Below are 21,008 nucleotides of genomic sequence, written 5' to 3'. Positions count from 1 at the left end.
GAATTTTTAAGTGCTTTCCCCCTCTTTCTCTTTATTTGTTCACACCAGACGTTAACGTTGCAGGAGTTAATATGTCATCTGTCCAACTTGCTGAAAAGTCAGACAGTCATCTCGGTCCAGGTCTCGCCACAACTCCTTTTCCCGTCCTTTGCAAATGACAGTAAGGATTTAGAACCCTTTTCTAAATGTCAGCGTCAAAGGACGTGCGTCTCCGCGAGTCTGCGTCCCCTTCATTCTCTCTGCGCCTCTCTGCGCACAGATCTGAAATGGTTAAAGTAGTTAAAGCTGTCCCTGTGATGGGGTAGGTGATGTGAGAGACTAGGAAATTGTCGCGGCCAAGCGTTGCGTTTTTCGTGTACCCCGCCCCCCCCGCCAGTCATTTAGGCATCTTCCTTAAAACCAAACTTATAACATTTATAACCACTAGGTGGCGTGAATGGCGAGAAGTTAAACCCACACCTCAGGTTTGGACGCTTTAGAAAGGTGGAAGAATCAAAATGAACTGACCCAACAGAGCATCAGATCACGTTGATATCCTCAAATCCACCCACTACCTACCTTTTTAGTATTTCTAGGAGATATACTACTCACGTCTGCGCCTGCATTTTGATGGATATGGGATGGAATGTGGAGAGTTTCCGTTGAAATGCCTTTCAAAATTAAAGCTAGATTACTGAGTAATAACAATAATAAAAGTGTTTGGAAACAGTGAAGCTTCATACATGTTGATTAAGGAGAGACACCCAATTTCTGCCTGAAAATTACCTTTTCAAGATTTGGTTTGACTGTTCTTGATTTGCAAAATAAGTAAATTGGACTGTGATGTATAGTCTTAAATTGAATCAACTTTCAAGCCCTGGAGATCTTAGGCATGATGTCTCAATCTTGAAATTTTGAAATAGAATACCTCAAAGAAAAGTCGTGAACTAAACAACAGAGTGTATAGAAAATCAACAGAGAAGAAGAAAAACAAACCTTGCAGTGCACAGGGTTTTCTGTAGAGATGCAAAGATTGTTTTGTTTTGTTTTCTTGTTTACTGCTGTAGAGGCTTAGGGTATCCCTAGTTAGTAGTTAATGAAGTCGGAGCTAACTTAGCATGTAAATTTGCGAATACAGAACTGAAGACCTCTGCTGTTATTGTTTGCCTTAGTCGAGCTGAAAGATGATTGTTAAGGAATTTATATAGTCTGCACACCTGAAAACAACAATCATCTGACCTGCTAACTGGAAAACAATCAAAAGAAGGGGCTGTTGTTGTTAGGACTACTTAGTGATTAGTACAAAAATTAACTGCTTTCCAAACCAGACATGCCAGGTACATCCAGAGACTGGGTAATCATGAATAATCAATTGATGCAAACTAGCATGCCATCCTTTAGAGATGAGGCAAGTGACCTAAATAGAACCTTTAAAATGTCCCTGTAGGAAACTGTACTTACAAATCTAAATGTATATGTTTAACCCAATGAAACCCCTAAGTAAGCTATTATATGGAGTCTGCAATTTTCCTCCTGCAATGCGGGAGACCTGGGTTCGATCCCTGGGCTGGGAAGATCCCCAGGAGGAGGGCATGGCAACCCTCTCCAGTTCTCTTGCCTGGAGAAGTCCCATGGACAGAGGATCCTGGTGGGCTACAGTCATGGGGTCGCAAAGAGAAGTACACGATTGGGCAACTAAACACAACTGCAAGTTTTAAGGTTTTATGATCTGTTCTCCTTCACTGTCTACAAGCTTCTTAAGATAGTGGATAATTATGGACTTAGAAGTCAAACACATCTAGATTCAAATTCTAGCCTGAGAAGTAACTCATTGGCTTTGTTTCATTTGACAAATGACTTAACTTCTCTGCTTAGAAAACATAGATAACAAAACAACTTCTGAGGCCTGTCATAAGGAATAAGCAGAATAATACTTCTGAACATCGATGGAGAACTTGGCGCATATAGTGGGTAACTCAGTTCCTTTTTATTTTATTGCATAATGGATATGCAATTCATTTTATTCAGCTATCTTTTGAGATCCCCACAGATACTTTTATATATTTACTCTTGCATCTGGGTTCAAAAATTCCCCTGTCGTGATATACAGGTTACTGATATTTTAATATTCATTCATGTTTTGAAATGCTATCTGAAGAATATACATTAAAAATTCCAGCAAAAGACTGTATATTTTTCTCTTCTCCAGAAATCCCTGTTTTTTCCTTCTTGTATTACATTTTACATACTGTGCTTGGCTGACAGAAAATAAACTCAGCGAAATCAAAATTGAATTCATCACTTTTCTTCTTGAGTCAGCTACTCCTGTTTTCTCTCCTTGGGTGAGTAAAGTCCAAGAAAGAAACCCGACAGGCTTCATAGTTCATGTCCTGTTTTTCAGTACTTACCTCCTAAAAACACACACACTCATCCAATAACCCTTGTGTATTCCACCCTCATTACCATTCTATCCCTATACTGCTCCTTGACTGATTTTGTAAAACTATTTTGAGATAATTATAGATTTTTATGCAGCTGTAAGAAATGACAAGTTTCCCTTATATCTATTAAATAGTTTCTCCCCAAAGTGACCTTTTGCATATTATAGTACAATTTCACAACCAGGAAGTTGACATTGATAGGATTCATGGACTTTATAAAGATTTCATCAGCTTTACATACACTCATTTTTATGTGTTTATACTTCAGTCGCTCAGTCGTGTCCGACTCTTTGTGACCCCATGAATCGCAGCATGCCAGGCCTCCCTCTCCATCACCATCTCCTGGAGTACACTCAAACTCATGTCCATCGAGTCAGTGATGCCATCCAGCCATCTCATCCTCTGTCGTCCCCTTTTCCTCCTGCCCCCAATCCCTCCCAGCATCAGTCTTTTCCAATGAGTCAACTCTTCGCATGAGGTGGCCAAAGTACTGGAGTTTCAGCTTTAGCATCATTCCTTCCAAAGAAATCCCAGGGCTGATCTCCTTTAGGATGGACTGGTTGGATCTCCTTGCAGTCCAAGGGACTCTCAAGAGTCTTCTCCAAACCCACAGTTCAAAAGCATCAATTCTTCAGCAATCAGCTTTCTTTATGGTCCAACTCTCACATTCATTCATGACTGCTCGAAAAGTATAGCTTTGAATAGATGGACTTTGTCAGCAATGTAACGTCTCTGCTTTTTAATATGCTATCTGGGTTTGTCTTAGCTTTTCTTCCAAGAAGCATGTCTTTTAATTTTATGGCTGCAGTCACTGTCTGCAGTGATTTTGGAGTCCAAGAAAATAAAATCTTTCACTCATTCCATTGTATCCCCATCTATTTGCCATGAAATGATGGGACCAGATGCCATGATCTTAGTAATTTGGATGCTGAGTTTCAAACCAGCTTTTTCACTCTCCTCTTTCACCTACATCAAGAAGCTCTGTAGTTCATCTTCACTTTCTGCCACAAAGGTGGTGTCATCTGCATATCTGAGGTTATTGATATTTCTCCTAATAATATTGTGCTTCATCAAGCCTGGCATTTCACATGATGTACTCTACATATAAGTTAAATAAGCAGGGTGACATTATACAGCCTTAATGTACTCCTTTTCAAATTTGGAACTAGTCCGTTGTTCACGTCCAGTTCTATATGTTGCTTTTGACCTGCATACAGATTTTGCAGGAAGCAGGTAGGATGGTCTGTTATACCCATCTCTTTAAGAATTTTCCAAAGTTTGTTTTGAGCTACACAGTCGAAGGCTTTAGCATAATCAATGAAGCAGAAGTAGATGTTTTTCTGGAATTCTCTTTTTTTTTTTTTATGGTCTCTTTTCTAAATTCAGCTTGTACATCTGGAAGTTCAAAGTTTACATATTGTTGAAGCCTAGCTTGGAGAATTTTGAGCATTACTTTATTAGTGTGTGAGATGAGTGTAATTGTGCAGTAGTTTAAACATTTTTTGGCATTGCCTTTCTTTGGGATTGGAATGAAAACATCTTTTCTAGTCCTGTGGCCACTGCTGAGTTTTCCAAATTTGCTGGCATATTGAGTGCAGCACTTTCACAGCATCATCTTTTAGGATTTGAAATAGCTCAACTGGAATTCCATCACCTCCACTAGCTTTGCTCATAGTGATGCTTCTAAGGCCAACTTGACTTCACACCCCAAGATATCTGGCTCTAGGTGAGTGATCATGCCATCATGGTTATCTGGGTCATTAAGATCTTTTTTGTATAGTTCTCTGTGTTCTTGCCACCTCTTCTTAATATCTTCTGCTTCTGTTAGGTCCATACAGTTTTATCCTCTATGAAGGAAATCATGAAATATGTAAACTTCAGCGATTCTTTTTTTACCCAGTCCCGTTATGTTGATATCCATCCAGGTTGCTTCATGTATCAATGACTCATTCCTTTTTATTGCTGACTAGTCTCACACTCTGATTAAACATTCACCTACTGGAGGACATTTGAGTCAATTACATGCATGCTAAGTTGCTTCAGTCATGTCTGAGTCTTTGCCACCCCATGAACTATAGCCCAGCAGGCTCCCCTGTCCATGGGATTCTCCAGGCATGAATACTACAGTGGGTTGCTGTGCCGTTCTCCAGCGGATCTTCCAGACCCAGGGATCAAACCTGTGTTTCTTAAGTGTCCTGCATTGGCAGGCAGCAGGTTCTTTACCATTTGCACCATCTGGGTTTTCATTCTTATGAATAAAGCTGTTATGAACATTGATGTACAAGTCATTGTGTGAACATAAGTTTTCATTTCTTTGGGAAATCAAGGGTGTAACTGCTCAGTTCTGTAATAGGTATATGTTTAGTTTTGTGAGAAGCTTCCATAATCTTTTCCAGAGTGACTGTGTCATTTTATATACCACCAGTAAGGTTTCTCAGCATCCTCACTGATATTTGGCATCATCACTAATTTTTCTTTTAGCTATTCTGACAGTGGGTAATGATATCTGATTGTGGTTTTAATTTGCATTTCTCTAATGGCTAATTTTGTTGAACATATTTTTATGTGCATATTTTCCATCTGTATATTCTTCAGCAAGATGTATGCTCCTTTTTTTGGTCCATTTTTTAATTGGATTGCTTGTTTGTTTTGGTGTCTTTTTTTTTTCTATTGACTTAGGAGAGCTCTTTGTATATTCTAATAATTGTTCTTTGTCAGATATGTTGTCAGCAAATATTTTCTCCTAGTCCATAGCTTATCTTCTCATCCTCCTCAAAAGATGTTTTCCAAAGCAAAAGATTTTTTTAATTCTGTTGAAGTCCAATTTATCAAATTTTCCTTTTTATAAAGCAAGCAAAATCTTATTATGCAAAATTGTGAATATACATAAAAACAGAGTGAACAGTATAAATGACTTTTTCTACTCTTTATGGATTTTTTAATTATTATTATTGTTAAACCTGACACCTGGTTTCTAAAGATGTTCTCATATTTTTCTAAATGTTTTATAGTCTTAAGCTTTAAATATAAGTGCACCTATTTTTGAGTCAATTTTTTGTGTAAGGGCAAGATTCTTTTTTTTTTTTTTTGCCTATGGATAGTTGGTTACTTCAACATTTTTTTTTAAATTTTTTAACCTTTTATTTTGTATCAGGGTATAGCAGATTAACAATGTTCTGACAGTTTCAGGTGAACAACAAAGGGACCCAACCATACATATACGTGTATCCATTCTCCCCCAAACTCCCCTCCCTTCCAGCCTGCCACATAACATTGAGCAGAGGTCCATATTCAACACCATTTCTTGAAAACCTTATCTTTTCTGCATTAAATTGCTCTTGCTATGTGGTCAGAAATCAGTTGGGTATATTTTTGTGGTTCATTTTCAGGTTCTCTATTTTGTTCCACTGGTATGCGTTATCCCTTCACTAACACCACCCTTTCCTGATTACCATAGCTGTATCATAACTCTAAATGTCAAGTAAGATTATTCCTTCCACTTAATTATACATTTGCAAAATTGATTTAGTTATTCCAGGTCCTTGTCTTTCTATATAAATTTCAGAATTAATGTGTCTAAGTTTACAGAACACTTTTCTGTGATTTTAATAGGTGTTGCATTATAACTATAAATCAACTTAATAGAATGGACATGTTTACCATGTTGAGTCTTTCAATCTTTGAATACAGTATGTCTCTCTATTTCTTTAGTTCTCTTATTTTCAGTTTCTTTCATCAGCATTTTCAGATCCTATAGATGTTTTATTATGTTTATAACTATTTAAATTTTTTGGAGCAATTGTAAACAGTATTGTATATTTTAAAAATATCATTTTCTAAATGTTCATTGTTAGTACATAGAAGTGCAATTGGTTAGTGTGAATTGATTTATAGCTGCAATTTCGTTGTACTTCCTTATTAGTTCTTGGGTTTTCTATGTGGACAATCATGTTACCTGAAGATAGGGTCAATATTATTTCTTCCTTTGCAGTCTGTCTGTCTTCTATTTAGTGTTGTTGTTTTTTTTTTTTTTTTCTTAATGCACTTATAATCCTGTCACTACCCTTTTCAATAGTCTTCCATCTTTTTCAGTAATCAGACCTTAGCAGAGAATATAACCCTTCAAGGTCTCAACTTCTTCTACCGCTAAGCCTCATCTCATGCTATCTTAATATTAGCTTAGTCACGGTCTTGCTCAGCTGTTTTTAGTTCTCACACTTGGGTGTATTTTATCTTGATTTTGGGTCTTGATTCATTAGCCCCTTTCCCATGTCTCAAGTACTCACCTTGAGTATCACATCCTCCAGCAACTGTTTCCTAATCTCTTCAAAATGATGTGCACCTCAAGTGCTCATCAAAGGCAGTAATAGGTTAGCTAAGGTCTGTGTCTTTCCTTTTTGTCCTTAGCCACTAGACTGTAACTTCTTTAAGGGAAGGCAGTGGTCTTTTATGTCTATATCCTCTGTATTTTCCATTGAATTTGGCACACAGTAGAAATACAGTGAATGTTCATTGAGTGAATGAATGAGTAGTAGATAGTTAATATGTACTTTTTCCATTATAGATTATTATGAAGTGAAGTGAAAGTCACTCAGTCGTGTCCGACTCTTTGCAACCCCATGGACTGTACAGTCCATGGAATTCTCCAGCCCAGAATACTGGAGTGGGTAGCCTTTCCCTTCTCCAGAGGATCTTCCCAACCCAGGGATCAAACCCAGGTCTCCCGCATTGCAGGTGGAAGCCCAAGAATATTGGAGTGGGTAGCCTATCCCTTCTCCAGTGGATCTTCCCGATCCAGGAATCAAACCGGGGTCTCCTGCACTGCAGGCAGATTCTTACCAACTGAGCTATCAGGGAAGCCCATAGATTATTATGACTCTCTAAAAGAGTCAGAGAATCAAGCTGACCTAATACCAAGATGTAAAATGGAAAACATTAACAATGAGACAAATGTGTATGGCTATTTAAAAAAAAAAAAAAGCTTTCTCAATGTACATGCTGTAGTTGACTCTTAAAAGGGCTTTGCTATTCTTATATTTATTTTAGCCAAAAAGGAACAAAACTCAAGATTTTCAAAGATTATATTCTACATCTGAATCACAGGTTTCCTTTCCAGATCTTCTAAGCCTAAATCACATATTCCTTTAAGTCTATAAACACAACAATATCTGCAATAATTAATTCTCTTTGCCAGTTTGTTGTTGTTTTCCATACTGATGATGAATTTGCACAGACAGATACATACTGCCTTCCTCATCCCCCATGGCACATCTCTGAGAGGTCTCTGGCCAGGGCAGGAAATCCGTCTGTGACCACGGAGAAGGGGAGCTTTGCATCTGTTCATCCCATATTTTAACCAGTTATGCTAACCTTCCACAGATGTAAACAAATTGTAATATCTAAATTAATATATCTAACTACGTTCTTATAACCTCTTATCTGACAACCCATTGTAAGAGTTTGTATTCGGTAATTCTAATGTTTTCTTTCCCAGGTGGTTGAATGGTAAAGAATCTGCCTGCAGTGCAGGAGACTCAGGTTCGATCCCTGCATCAGGAAGATCCTCTGGAGAAGGAAATGGCAACCCACTCCAGTATTCTTGCCTGGAAAATTCCAAGGACAGAGGAGCCTGGTGGGCCACATTCCATAGGGTCACAAAGAATTGACAGGACTGAAATGACTGAGCATGCAATGTTTTTGTTGACGTATAATTGACATATATGTTATATTAGTTTTAGGTGTACACCATGATTGATATATATAATATGATATATGTATATATTGTAAAATTATCTCCACAATAAAATTTTAAATTTAGTTTGTGTCCATCACCACATGTTGTTACAGTGTTTTTTTTTTTTTTTTCTTGTTCTGGTAACTCTCAAATATACAATATTTGTGTTGTTGCAACTTTTAAATATATGTTACAGTATTATTAACTGTGGTCATCATGCTGTACATTACATCCCAGGACTTATCTTATAACTGGAAGTCTGTACCTTCTGACCACCTTTACCCATTTCCAAATAACCCTGTATTAGATTATTTTAATATAGTATACTCCTATTAGAAAAAAAAGTCCTGGATTAAGAAAGAAATTCAATAAACAGGAAAAATAAGCAAAACCTTTGGCACATAATTGAAATTTTGTGAGTTAGATCTTAAGGTCTAGCAACTTCAAATTTCACATATCAATTATTTTTCTTAAAGTAACGCATTTGTTTTAGGGTTAAATATTAAGAAACAAAATCAATGTTTTCACCTTCAAACATTTGATCAGAAATTACAAACATTTCACAAAAATTATGATTCCATATAAAATACATAGTTCATTTGTATTAACTTCTGGGTTCTATATTATTTTGTGTTTAGCCCAGGTACTTTTCCAGTGATGATTTTGTTCAGATTCTTGATTCAGTGGAAGATATACAAAAGCACTGTCTCTCTTTAATGCTCTCTCTCCCTGGCCTTTATTCCTCAGAGAAATAAAGCCTGACACACTACGAAGACCCAGGGGACATGAGAAAGTCACAGCACAGGTAAAGCTAGTTAAATGTCTAAAATATACTTGAGGTTTCAAATACCTCACAGTGTCCCTAGAATATGGTCATCAAGGAAAGGGCAATGACCCTCTGCCTTTTTTTGGAGCACTATTAAAAAGATAAGTTGGCAACCTGAGCTTAACTTCTATTCCCCTTTATTAGTACCATCAAAGTCCTCTTCAAAGTCCTTTTCAAAGGATTGTCCCCTTTTTAGGTTTTAGACTTTGAACATCTCCCATTAAAAATAACCCATTTCAGAAGCTTTATTCCTCATATACAGAAAATCTTAAATATATTTTATCTGATAAAAATGGACTAGACTTTCCAAGTTCCTGCAGTGCTGCCCTGAGACTCCATCACATTCCATGTGATTGGAACTCCAAAAAGGTAGCAAATTTTGAACATAGATATACAAAATCTAACCCTCATATTATAGCTTCAATCCTGGCTCATGGGATGGCCATCATTAAGAAGGAACACAATGTTGTTTTAATATACAGAATATACTTTTGTTGTTAAAATATTCATGATCTCAGGAATGGTGATGCACACGTAGTTCCTATGATTGAAGAAGCAGAGAACAAATTAGAGGGAAAAAATCAGTTTTAGCATGGTGTTATTACAGGTCACTTAAGATATGCAAGACACCAAGTTGGACATTAGCATGACCCAAGCTGTTCAAGAGCAGCTTGCCCTCAGCTGGAGCTTGATATCTGGATGGAAAAGAAGAGCATGGAAATCTCTTTCCATTCAAACACAACCGTGCTTGTTAGTTTCACTTCAGAGTATTTTCCCTGTTATTCTAAGAAACTGTTTGTTAAAGATGGAAAAAGAGGGAAGATAAGAAGAAACCTATAAATTTACTTCTTGGACTCATTATCATATTTATAACTTTGGATTAATTGCTATGGAATAATTCCAGTGCCATAAACTGAGAATTGTGACTACAAATGAGAAAGAAGCAGTGAAGTTTCCAGAAAAACAAAAGCCTCATTTTTCTGAAACTGGAGAAAAGTAAATTCTTGCATATGCTACTAACATTGGCAAAGAAGATAAATTAGTCTTCAGTAGTTCATGGCTGTTGAAAATCTTAAAAAAGTCTTATAAGGTTTTCATCATTTAAGAAACCACATTCTGTGAGAAAATTGGCAATTAATTTGTTTACTTTCTTTAAAACTACTTGATATGCTCCAGCAAGCCACTTTGCTACACAAAGTATATTTGCTTCATTATTTCTATATACAATTATGGAGTTGGCTTTAATAAATCATTCAAAATATTAGAATGAAAAGAAAAGAAGAACAATACAATATTTTAAAAAATTTGGTTAATAGGAGATCCCTATATTACCCTACTTTTAGAAATTGATATTATGTAAATATTGTTTGTTTACAACTTAGCCTGCATTGGATTTTAATTTAAATAGACTATTTAATAGAGTGTTATTAAACAGGTTGCTACATTGCAGCTGTTCCAGTCCCTCAGGTAAACACTTATTGAGAGAGCTTATTAAAGTTTGTTCTACTTATTCATGTTTAAATTCTTTTTCTTTTCCCCTTGCATGAAGCCTTTGTTGGGGCAGAACTCCTACGGACTTTAAAGAGGTCTATGAGTATAGATTTGGGGAGGGTGGCAAGATTGAAATGCTTTATAAAGTAACTGCCTTTATATTTTCATCTATAGGTGTCTAATTTTCAGTATTATTTTTTTTGGAAATATGAAATCTACTCCAGATAGTGTATTTTGGAAAGCTTACCTTTCTACCCTAGCAGAAGATTTCATGGTAAGAAGGAGGCATGAAGAATTACATACATATTTAAAATATATTTTATGATATATAAACACATTTAAAACATGAAATATGAAACTGTTTGGATAATGCATGATGAGAGGTGAAGTTACGGTGAGGGAAGTAGATATTGCTTGCATGGAAAAGAAACTGCAAAATTAGAGGAGAAAGTTTGAAAAGATTTTTCAACACTTTTTGACTGTGTCTAGTTCTATCACTGTTTTAAGGAGAAAATAACAAAAATGTTTATTTTATTATAGCTACATGCAGGAGAAAGTTAGAAAAGACAAACAGAAAAAAAAAAAATACCCTAGCTACTCCAAATAAAGTATACAATAAAAAGTAAGTGAAGGGTGGACATAAGACAAATTATGAGAAAAAATTGTACTACATATATGATTATTTGAATGTTGAACACGGAAAACTAAGGAGAAAAAGATATGTGCTGCCAACTGTGAGACCAGTGATTGGGGGAATAAGTATGAAAAGCAGGGAAGGAAAACTTATTCAGGGAAAGAAGCTACCCTCCCCACAGGTGTGTTCAGACAGATGTCCTAGTAAGCTTTATGGGCAGAAGATAATGAGACTTAACGGAACACCCAAGTTTATGATTCTGGTTCTACAAGTTTATTTTTTTTATATTAAACATTTGAACACTTATATCTCTTCCAGACCTCTAATTTCACTTCTAGTTCTCTTAGATGCAGTGACTTACTCTTGAAAGAGGGAAAATAAAAGACTTTAAGAACCCATTAGCGATCAAGAGCCCTAATACATTTCACTGGCACTCATATTCTATTTCCTTAATAACTTCTCTCTCCCTAACAGAGGAGTATGTTTTTACCAAAATAATCAGTGGACTATTTGGTTAAAGAACATTTAAAAGTATTTAAGATTCTCATGTAAATATATACATGTAAATCTTTCTCCCTCTGTCTCTATCCTATTTAAAAAAATACGAGTTCATTCTGAACTCCTAACCCAGCTTTCTTGTTATCTTCCTTTTCATGGTTGGAGTGCCTTTCTCTGACAATGAGTCCTATCTCTCATTATCCTAGGTATATTTATTTGTTTTATTGATCCTCCTTCATGGAGCTAATCATGCTTTTCTGCCACTCTTTCCCTATTTTTTCTTCCAATAGTTTCTACCAGACACTGCTGCCACTGCCTACCCACACCCACTACCACATGTGGTCCCCTCTACCCCAGCCCCAAGATCCCAAATCCTCTCTTGGACCCTGCCCCCGCACACCCCCAGCATTCCCCCCCTTGCCTGGCTGCCCTAGTCACCCCTCTAGGCTAGGACACTACCTGTCAGGTTTCCTCTCCATAGGAATACCTCATCATAGTTGGGCTCCAACATCTTGTGCAAGTTTTCCTACCCTGTGGAATCCTTCCTTACTTCCAACTATGTGCTTGAGGGCACCATAGCTCAGCCAGCCTCCTTTCCACCTGATACATGGACATATATTTATCCAGCCTTACTTAATATTAGGAATAAATTGTTCAGAAGAGAAAGGGGATGAACTATACAGGCATTAACTTTAAAGTAAAGGGACTTAGTAGTAATGTTAGGTGCTCAGTCACGCCCAACTCTGTGTGACCCTATGGACTGCAGCATGCCAGGCTTCTCTGTCTATGGAATTCTCCAGGCAAGAATCCTGGAGTGGGTAACCATTCCCTTCTCTTGGGTATCTTTCTGATCCAGGGATTGAAGCCGGGTCTCCTATATTGCAGGTAGTTTCTTTACCATCTGAGCCAACATGAATTATTTACATTTTCTTTACTAAGCACTTTTTTTAAAGTGCTTAGTATTTTCTAGGCTTCATGTAAAAAGTTATCAGGAGTAGCATGGGGGAGACAGCTAGATGTAATGGTACTCCAAAGTAGGAAATACTGAGATATCCAGAGAGAGCACTGAAGATCAGCATCTACCTCTCCAGGAATCAGAATTAAATCTTTAGGGGGGTTACTTCATGTGCAGACAAGACTTATCATAACAAATCTGAGATGTCATCTTTAGAAAGGCCTGATTGAAAAGACTGGCCCTTGATTGGCATGTGGAAACTTGGCCCCCAGTCAGTAGTTAACAAATGAAAGTTCACTCTGCCTAGACTATGCAAACCATATGCTTTATGCTGAACACGTTTTTTCCCATCTGAGAGTCTTGAATATTAATACATGCTAGGCAGAGTGTGCCTGCATGACCAGCCCCCCAGCTAGATCACTCATGGGCTTCTCTGAGTAGAAACAACACACAAATGTTCGGGCATTTTGTTATTTGAAGAAGAGGACTCTCTGTGCCACCTCATGGGTTGGAAAGACAGAAAAAACCTGGACTCCTTCAGGCACTGTGCCATTTCCGCATATGATGCAGCCATGTAGTCTAACTCCATTGCTCTAATAAATCTTAGCGGTGAATATCTCTATCTGCCGTCTCCTGTGAGTCTTTCCAGCCAATCTGAAATAGTGGCAGTGGCCCTGGGGACACCCAGCACACCCTTGAACTGAGTTTTAAGGTCTCTGAGTCAAATTTGTTCAAGTGAAGATGGCATTGAGAGGATTTTTGGACAGAAAATATAACAGAAAAAAAAAAAAAAAAGACAAAGAAAAGTATCGAAATGGGAATCAAATGGGATCTACAACTCATGGATTGTTTCCTAAGCAGAAAGTTTAAGGAAAGCAGGGTAAGAAAATATAAGCAGAAGGTGAATCTCAGATGCCTTTCTATTTAGTATTAACATTTTAGGAAGTATTCAAGATGAGAATAAATAAATTTGAAGGATTCAATCAATTGTTGAATCCTTTTGGGAAAATGAAAGAGGATATGTTTTTATCCTTCTTATTCACACTTATGAGTAAAATATTACTTATGTTATTATCTGTAAATTATTGGTCTGGAAAACTACTAACCCATTAGCTATTTGGTGTTCTACATTTTCAAAAAAAGAATCATTGAAATTTTCTTCAATTTAATAGTCCCCTATAATAGACTGTGGTACACTTTTACTTTATCCTTTTCATAAATTCAGATAAATATTAGAAGAGGCAATAAATTTGTAATTCTTTACTCCATGATATTAGCATTTTGTTTTATATCCTTTGGGGTATTTGTTAGCTTAAGATGCACCCTATGTGTTTAAAAATCTAATACATCTATGAAATGAAAATATCACTTATGCATTATATGCAATATGAAATACTGTATTAATAACTTAAAATATAATATCTATGATATACAATGTCTATATGAGTAAGGTTCTTAAATATTTGTCTTTGAAAAATAGGGCTCTTCATTTTAATTCTTTGTTGGACCACCTTTGGAAAATATATAAAAGAGGAGTGGGTTAGAACTAAATCCATTTGTGTTAGGCTTTTGATGTTATTTTATATTTTTAATTCCAAAGACTTCCCAAAGGACATAGTTTCAAAGTGAAACATTATGAAATCTTTAATTTAACATTTACTATAGAGTATTTCTAGTTTTTGTAAAACACAGATCTCATCATTTGACAAATTTTAAAGTATTGCCTGTATCTAGATAATTATTTGAATAAAGTAAAAACCAATTCTAATTAATAAGATTTTATATTATTTCATAAATATTTCTTTCTGCCCAATATATAATTTCTATAAATAGAATAATGGTTTATGATATTTTAATAAATTTCAGTTTAAAAATATTTAAATTACAGAATTTCCTCTGAATTTACTGAGCCCAGTGATTATAAATGACAAGAATCAATGAATAATTTTGCTATTTTTTTAGAACATACTGGAATATCTTTGTGGGAGGTTTGTTAGATTCATTATAGGTAAATTTATAGTACAGAAATATAAAATGCCTAATAATATTATACTCAGTGACTTTTTACTCAGTAATTTTTCTCACACTGATTTTTATGTGCTTCTGCCTATTTAGTTAATGTTCCTGCTTGTCGATCACACTTGGAATGAGTTCTGCATCATAATGCAGAGTAAATAATAAAACGTTTTTTCACATTAGGGAAATTTCCCCTAAAGCCTGGTGTTGTTTAGAGAAGATATGCTTTGCATCAAGTCAATAAAGTGAAAAACACACAGCTGAATCTGGACCTTTGGCTGGATAATGTCTGCAAAAACCTTTTCCTCTAGGAGAAAACCTTAAGAAAGACGCACCTACCTTCCAACGTATATTACAAATCAAGAATTCAGAAGAATCGTTGCCTTGGGATAAATAATAGCACATTTTGAATCAAAATTACAGGTATTACCTGATATTTGAAAGAACATATGAAATACATATTGATATATTAAATAAATTCCTGTATCTCTGGTATTAGTAAAATGTTAAATGAATAAATACACACAACTAAATAAAAAATTGGTATATCAAATTAGCCATACTGTTGAGGGTCAACATAAGTGCATATTTGAAACAAAACAACATTTGAATGTGAGAAACGGGGTATGTGCTATATATGGAGATTCTTATGGCTCTAAATGTGCCAAATTTTTTTTTTTTTTTGGCTAATTCTTAAGTGTAGTAACATTTTCATAACTTTGGAAAACATTCTGACAAATTTCACTTTGCAAAAGTTTTTAATTGCATGTTTTCCAAAAGCCTTTATTATTTTGATTTATATAGATCTCATCAAAAATTTATTATTACTTTATGTGCTAAATACTCTGAGCCAAGTCCTGTTCTAAGCACCAAGAATGCAGAAGCCAACCAAACAAGCAAGCACTGCTGTTCCGGAGGTCACATTCACATTCCAAGGAAATGCTCTATAATGTAAAATGTACCTCTTACAAACACTTTACTTACCTTTGTTCATGTGACTATTCCTTTTTGACAATCCTTCATAGTCTCAAATAACAAGAAAAATTTTATTTTGCTCCTAAATCTGTAACGTGGTTAGGGCTTGGCAAGGAAGGCCCATCTCTAAGCCACGTGACATACTCTCATTTAGCTGACAGTTGGCGCTAGTTGTTGGGTGGGGGCTCAGACATGCAGACCTCCCCACGTGGTCAGGTCTTCCTCATAGCGTGATGGCTGGATTCCCAGGGCAGGTATCCAACACAAGAGCCAGACAGAAGCTTTATTGCTATCATATCTAAACTTGGCTGTCACACAGAGCCAGTCTACTTCATTATTTCCTCAACAGGCTCTTCCAAGGTCAAGTGAATGGAACCTAGACTCCAACCTTTGATGGAAGAAGGGCAAGATTCTAGAAGATTGTGTGGGACTAGAAATATTGTTGCAGCCATTTTTGAAAAGTCTAATCTATCGTAATGGTAATGTATGGGAAAATATTATCCTATTTTTGATGTACAAAGTATTGTTGTGTTTATGAAATAATGGGTGACTACATGTTAAAGACAATTAATAAAAAATCAAGGTCTTATGTCAAAATAGCCTATATAATGGAGGTACAGTTAGAATAACTTGTTAGGACTCATAACTCAAAGTCTTATCAATAAACTATGGTCTAATCAAGAGTAAACTTCATTCTAGTGTTCTATTTTAGTCATTGAAATAATGTTATTTAAATGTAGTAAAACTCTATGTGACCAACAGTTTGCTGTAAGTAGTAATGATAACTTGAATAAATCAATCTAAAATTAGATGCTATGATAAAACTCTTCATTATAATATTATAATAAATGTGAAAGCTTGTACGTGCAAATATTTGAGAACAAAAATTAAATCTCACATATATAGATGGAATTCAAAGGTATGCTTCTCTTTTGTGTATAGTATTGAATAAAGGTGAATATGCCCATATGAATCATAGACTAGGGATTCTGTGTTATAACATATCACATGGCAGTTTATCACTCAAAGATAACATTATAAAAATTAAGGTTGAGTTTGAGTCAGTTATTTTCAGTATACATTTATCCCATGTTTATGATCAAAGAAATCTGTGTCACAGATGGTCAAACACAGCATGATCCCCACCCTGGAGGATTCTTTATGATAGTAAATATAGCAAAAAGAATAAAAGCTAGAACAGAAGGTATAAGTAATACAAAAAAGAGCAAAGAAGGAGAAATAAATTCTGTCCTATGTGGGAAAATGAAGACAAGCATAATGATGTATTAGCATGTGAGTGACCCTAACAAGATGAGTCATTTTTAGATAATGAGGTGGAAAACTTTGATGAGAAAAAAAAAAAAAAAAGCATTTCTTCCTGAGGTAAGAATGTAGCTCTTGGCTGTATGAGAAAATTTAATTGAATAGGGGAAAGTAAGAATCTAAACTGAAGTACTTATAGTGTCTCTGTATCCAGTCAATAAAACGTTTACTAGCTACTTTTTTTGAGTAAAGTGCTTATAAGCAGCAGCAAAGTGCTTATAACAAAGTATAAAATTACTCTCAAATCCTTGCATGCATTCATTTCATTCCTATTCTTTCTATAAATTCTCTTCTGTGTGGCCCAAGGCCACGGTCTCCTAACTGGCCTAAAGAACCCTTGCCCCCTGTAATGGAGGCATGGAGTTTTAACCACTGAATCTCCAGGGAGATTCCAACAAATTTTCTCTCCACCCAAAGTCTACAGTGGCTTCCTAGGTTGCGCAGTGGTAAAGAATCCTCCTGCCAACACAGAGGATGCAAGAGACGCAGGTTTGATCTCTGAGTCGGGAATATCCCTGGAGCAGGAAATGACACCCTAATCTAGTATTCTTGCCTGGAAAATTCCACGGACAGAGGAGCATGGAGCGCTATAGTCCGTGGGGCCACAAAGAGTCGGACATGACTGAACATGCATACACAACGTCTGCAGTGCACAGTGATCTATTGGAAATTAGAAAAATGAAACAAAACATTTACTTCACTTGTCTGCTGAACTTTGAAGAGATCATTATCCAGGTCATAAAGTTACCATAGTCTAGGCGATGGTTCCATGTCATTTCCTGACATCTGTGCATGTCCCTCCCCCATAACCCTGAACGACCACCAACACAGACATATGTTGTCAGAATGTTTGCCATTTCCAGATTTTCTTTATGTTTCTTTGTTGTTGTTTCTGGATCCTCTGCTGTAAGTGCCATTCCTCTCCTTTTCTATCTGGTAATTTCTGACTCAGGTATGTCATCAAAACCATTAGCTGCAAGGTTCCTCCTCTTTATTCCAATAGAACCTTATATCTCTATGATAATATTTACCCTGTTTTAAATTCTTCAAGGATGGAATAGGATTCAATGTATTTAATATCTTTGCCTCTCACTCGATAGACCCACAGTAGGTGGCTGTCTTCTGCCCATAAAGAGAGCTTTTTTTTTTAATGCTCTCCACTCCTTATCACTCCTTGAGAAAAGAAAAACATGAGAATCATTAAGTGACTAAACATAATTTAACACAAGCTAAGTTACAAAAAAGTAGTAAAATGCTGTCTTAAAAGAACTTTGACTTTATCAATCATTTTAAAGACATGTTTATAAGCATAGTTATTAATGGAAGAGTTCAGAATTGATTGAGGAAACTAAATGGCACTATAAAAATAGTTTACCAGCTTAATTTTTAAACATTCCTTGTATATGAATTTCTGCTGTATAATTAGCTATATTACTTGGAATTGGAATTAGGGATGGTGATGCTATACTTTTCCAAATTCATCAGATTGTTATGTACTTCTCTTTCCTCACTACTCTGGTGGCATTATTTTTATATACATGAATATTTTTAGTGGATTGACGTTTGTGATCAAGAAATATATTTTATGGAAGGAAAAGGATTTGACTTTCAAGTAACAAGCTACAAAGTATCTAGACTCTACATAGATCTATTATTTCATCAATTTCAGTTTATAAAACATGCTCATTATTGAATTTTTATATCTAGGCAAAGTTTTATAGTCTTTAGAGGGATTACATTAAGCTGTTGAGCCTATACATATATACAGCCAATAGGGATATCTCTAGCTACATGCAATTTTATACTTATTTGAATAAAATAAAAAATTCTGCAATTTATAATACCCAAATGGCAATGTTGGAGTTTGAATAATTGAACAAATAGATGTTATACTAAGTCATAAATGTAAAGGTTTAAAATATATGACAAGAAAATCATGATTAGTTTAATTTACCAAAGATTTTTAATTGGATGTGTAAACAAATACAGAAGATTGTAAGCCACCAAGTCCAACAAGGTCACTTTAACATGTGTATCATACAGCTAGACATCACAATAAATTGTCTAGATAACATGCTATAGAGTAGAGTCAGCCAGAATCACATATCATGTGGTTCTCACTTTTACGGGGTATAAAACTGGATATATTCTACTTTAATCCATACATCATTTTCTGATGGAGTATCAGTAAAACTTACTTGAGTTTTGACTTTTATAGCGCAAGCACTTCTAATAATGGCAAATGTGATCATTTAAAAAAATACTATGATATCTTTAACTTGATGGAAATAAAGTGAAAGTTAATGTTTTATACAAGAAATTGATTAGTAATTATATGACTTGTCTAGTTTAGACTATATTGCCCTATGATTAATACCATGTTTATGGACCCAGCAAAGGAGGTAATTTCTGGGAGTAGAAAGAAGGGGAACATGTTCAAAAATAATTCCAACTTAAATTTATATTTTTGATAGAATTTCCATATAATTCTCTCTAAATCCCCTTGAAATATTTTTCAGGTTGTATAGAATATAATCATAGGTCATTTCAAGAGTTCTAAGCATTTCCATTTTTAAAATATTCAATCAGATAATTCTCATTGAAAGTGGCATGCATGAATAGCTTAAACAGAGTATATCTTCTAAATACAAACTTTGATATCAGCAAATTTATTTCCAGAGGAAAATGAAAGCTGCTATATGTGAGGACAAGGATTTTTTTCCTCCACAAGTTGGAGGCTTCCATTATGAGGCATCTTGAAATTTTAGTAAAGAGAGGGATGCTTGAGAATAGGGCTCAGAAGACTAGCTCAGCTTCAGGATTTGTCTAGGCATTCATACCACAGGATATGAAAGAATATGATAAATTCAGAGATGATTAATTGGCTTCATTTAAGATCATATGCAGGAATTCCCTGGAGGTTCAGTGACTAACCTCTTTGTTCCCAATGCAGGGGGCCCAGGGTTCAATCCCTAGTCAGGGAACTAGACCCTACATGTCTGTTGCAGACTGGTTGCAGCCAAATAAATAAAAATAAATATTTTTAAAAGATCATATGCAAAAAACACATCCTGAAATTTTTCTGAAATAAAATTATTTGATGTACATACAATAAAATTTCTCCATATACATATATATTTTAATGAGTAACCATGATCAAACTATGGAATACTTGCAGCACCCAAAAATGTTTCCCATGTACTTTCCCAGTCAATTCAAACCCCTAAAATCAACCCCAGAAAATCACTGATCTGCTCTTCATTATAAATTATATTTCTATTTTCAAATTTTCATATAAAAGCAGTCATAAGTCATGTACTTGATGTTTGAATAAATATCCTAGGAAGATTTGTTTACAAGTATTTTGGGGACATATAGCTTCATTTCCTCTTCATTTCTCTTGCATAAACACCTAGAATGTTGGAATTGCTAGATTTAATGGCTACCCACTCCAGTATTCTTGCTTGGAGAATCCCATGGACAGAGGAACCTGGTGAGCAACAGTCCATAAGGTTACAAAGAGTCAGACACAACTGAGCATCTAAACATACACAGGTACTGATATATATAATTTGGGGGGCTTCCCTTGTGGCTCAGTAAAAAATCTGCCTGCAAGGCAGGAGACCTGGGTTTGATCCAGGATGGCTACCCACTCCAGTATTCTTGCATGGAGAATTCCATGGACAGAGGCTCCTGGTAGGGTACATACAGTCCATGGATTCACAGAATTGGACCCAACTGAGCGACTAACACTTACTTATGATATATGTGCTTAGTTTTTTAGTAAACTGTCAAAAATATTGTACAAAGTGGTTGCGGAATATATCTTTCCTTCATTCAGTTCTAGTTGCTCTGCAATCTCACCAACAGTTGGCATGGTAAATGTTTACAGTTTAGCCATTTTAATGAGTATGGCTTGGTATCTAGTTATAGATTTATTTGCATTTCTCTAATAACAAAGGTCTGTGTAGTCAAGGCTACGGTTTTTCCAGTGGTCATGTATGGATGTGAGAGTTGGATTGTAAACAAAGCTGAGGGCCGAAGAATTGATGCTTTTGAACTGTGGTGTTGGAGAAGACTCCTGAGAGTCCCTTGGACTGCAAGGAGATCCATCCAGTCCATTCTGAAGGAGATCA

At 35.7% G+C, this 21,008-nt stretch overlaps 1 long non-coding RNA gene across 1 annotated transcript; it reads left to right on the top strand.

Annotated features, from left to right (window-relative positions):
• Positions 1 to 8,921: 8,921 nt before the first annotated feature.
• LOC120877281 lies at positions 8,922 to 16,237 on the top strand. Its single transcript, XR_005724310.1, has 2 exons — positions 8,922 to 8,959; positions 15,899 to 16,237. It is a non-coding gene; the product is annotated as an uncharacterized LOC120877281 (long non-coding RNA).
• The last annotated feature ends 4,771 nt before the right edge of the window (positions 16,238 to 21,008 follow it).

This window comes from Oryx dammah, unplaced genomic scaffold, assembly GCF_014754425.2.
Source record: "Oryx dammah isolate SB20612 unplaced genomic scaffold, SCBI_Odam_1.1 HiC_scaffold_18, whole genome shotgun sequence".
Lineage (NCBI taxonomy): Eukaryota > Metazoa > Chordata > Mammalia > Artiodactyla > Bovidae > Oryx > Oryx dammah.
The sequence above is the reverse complement of the archived record's forward strand: the minus strand, read 5'-3'. Positions and strand labels throughout refer to the sequence as shown.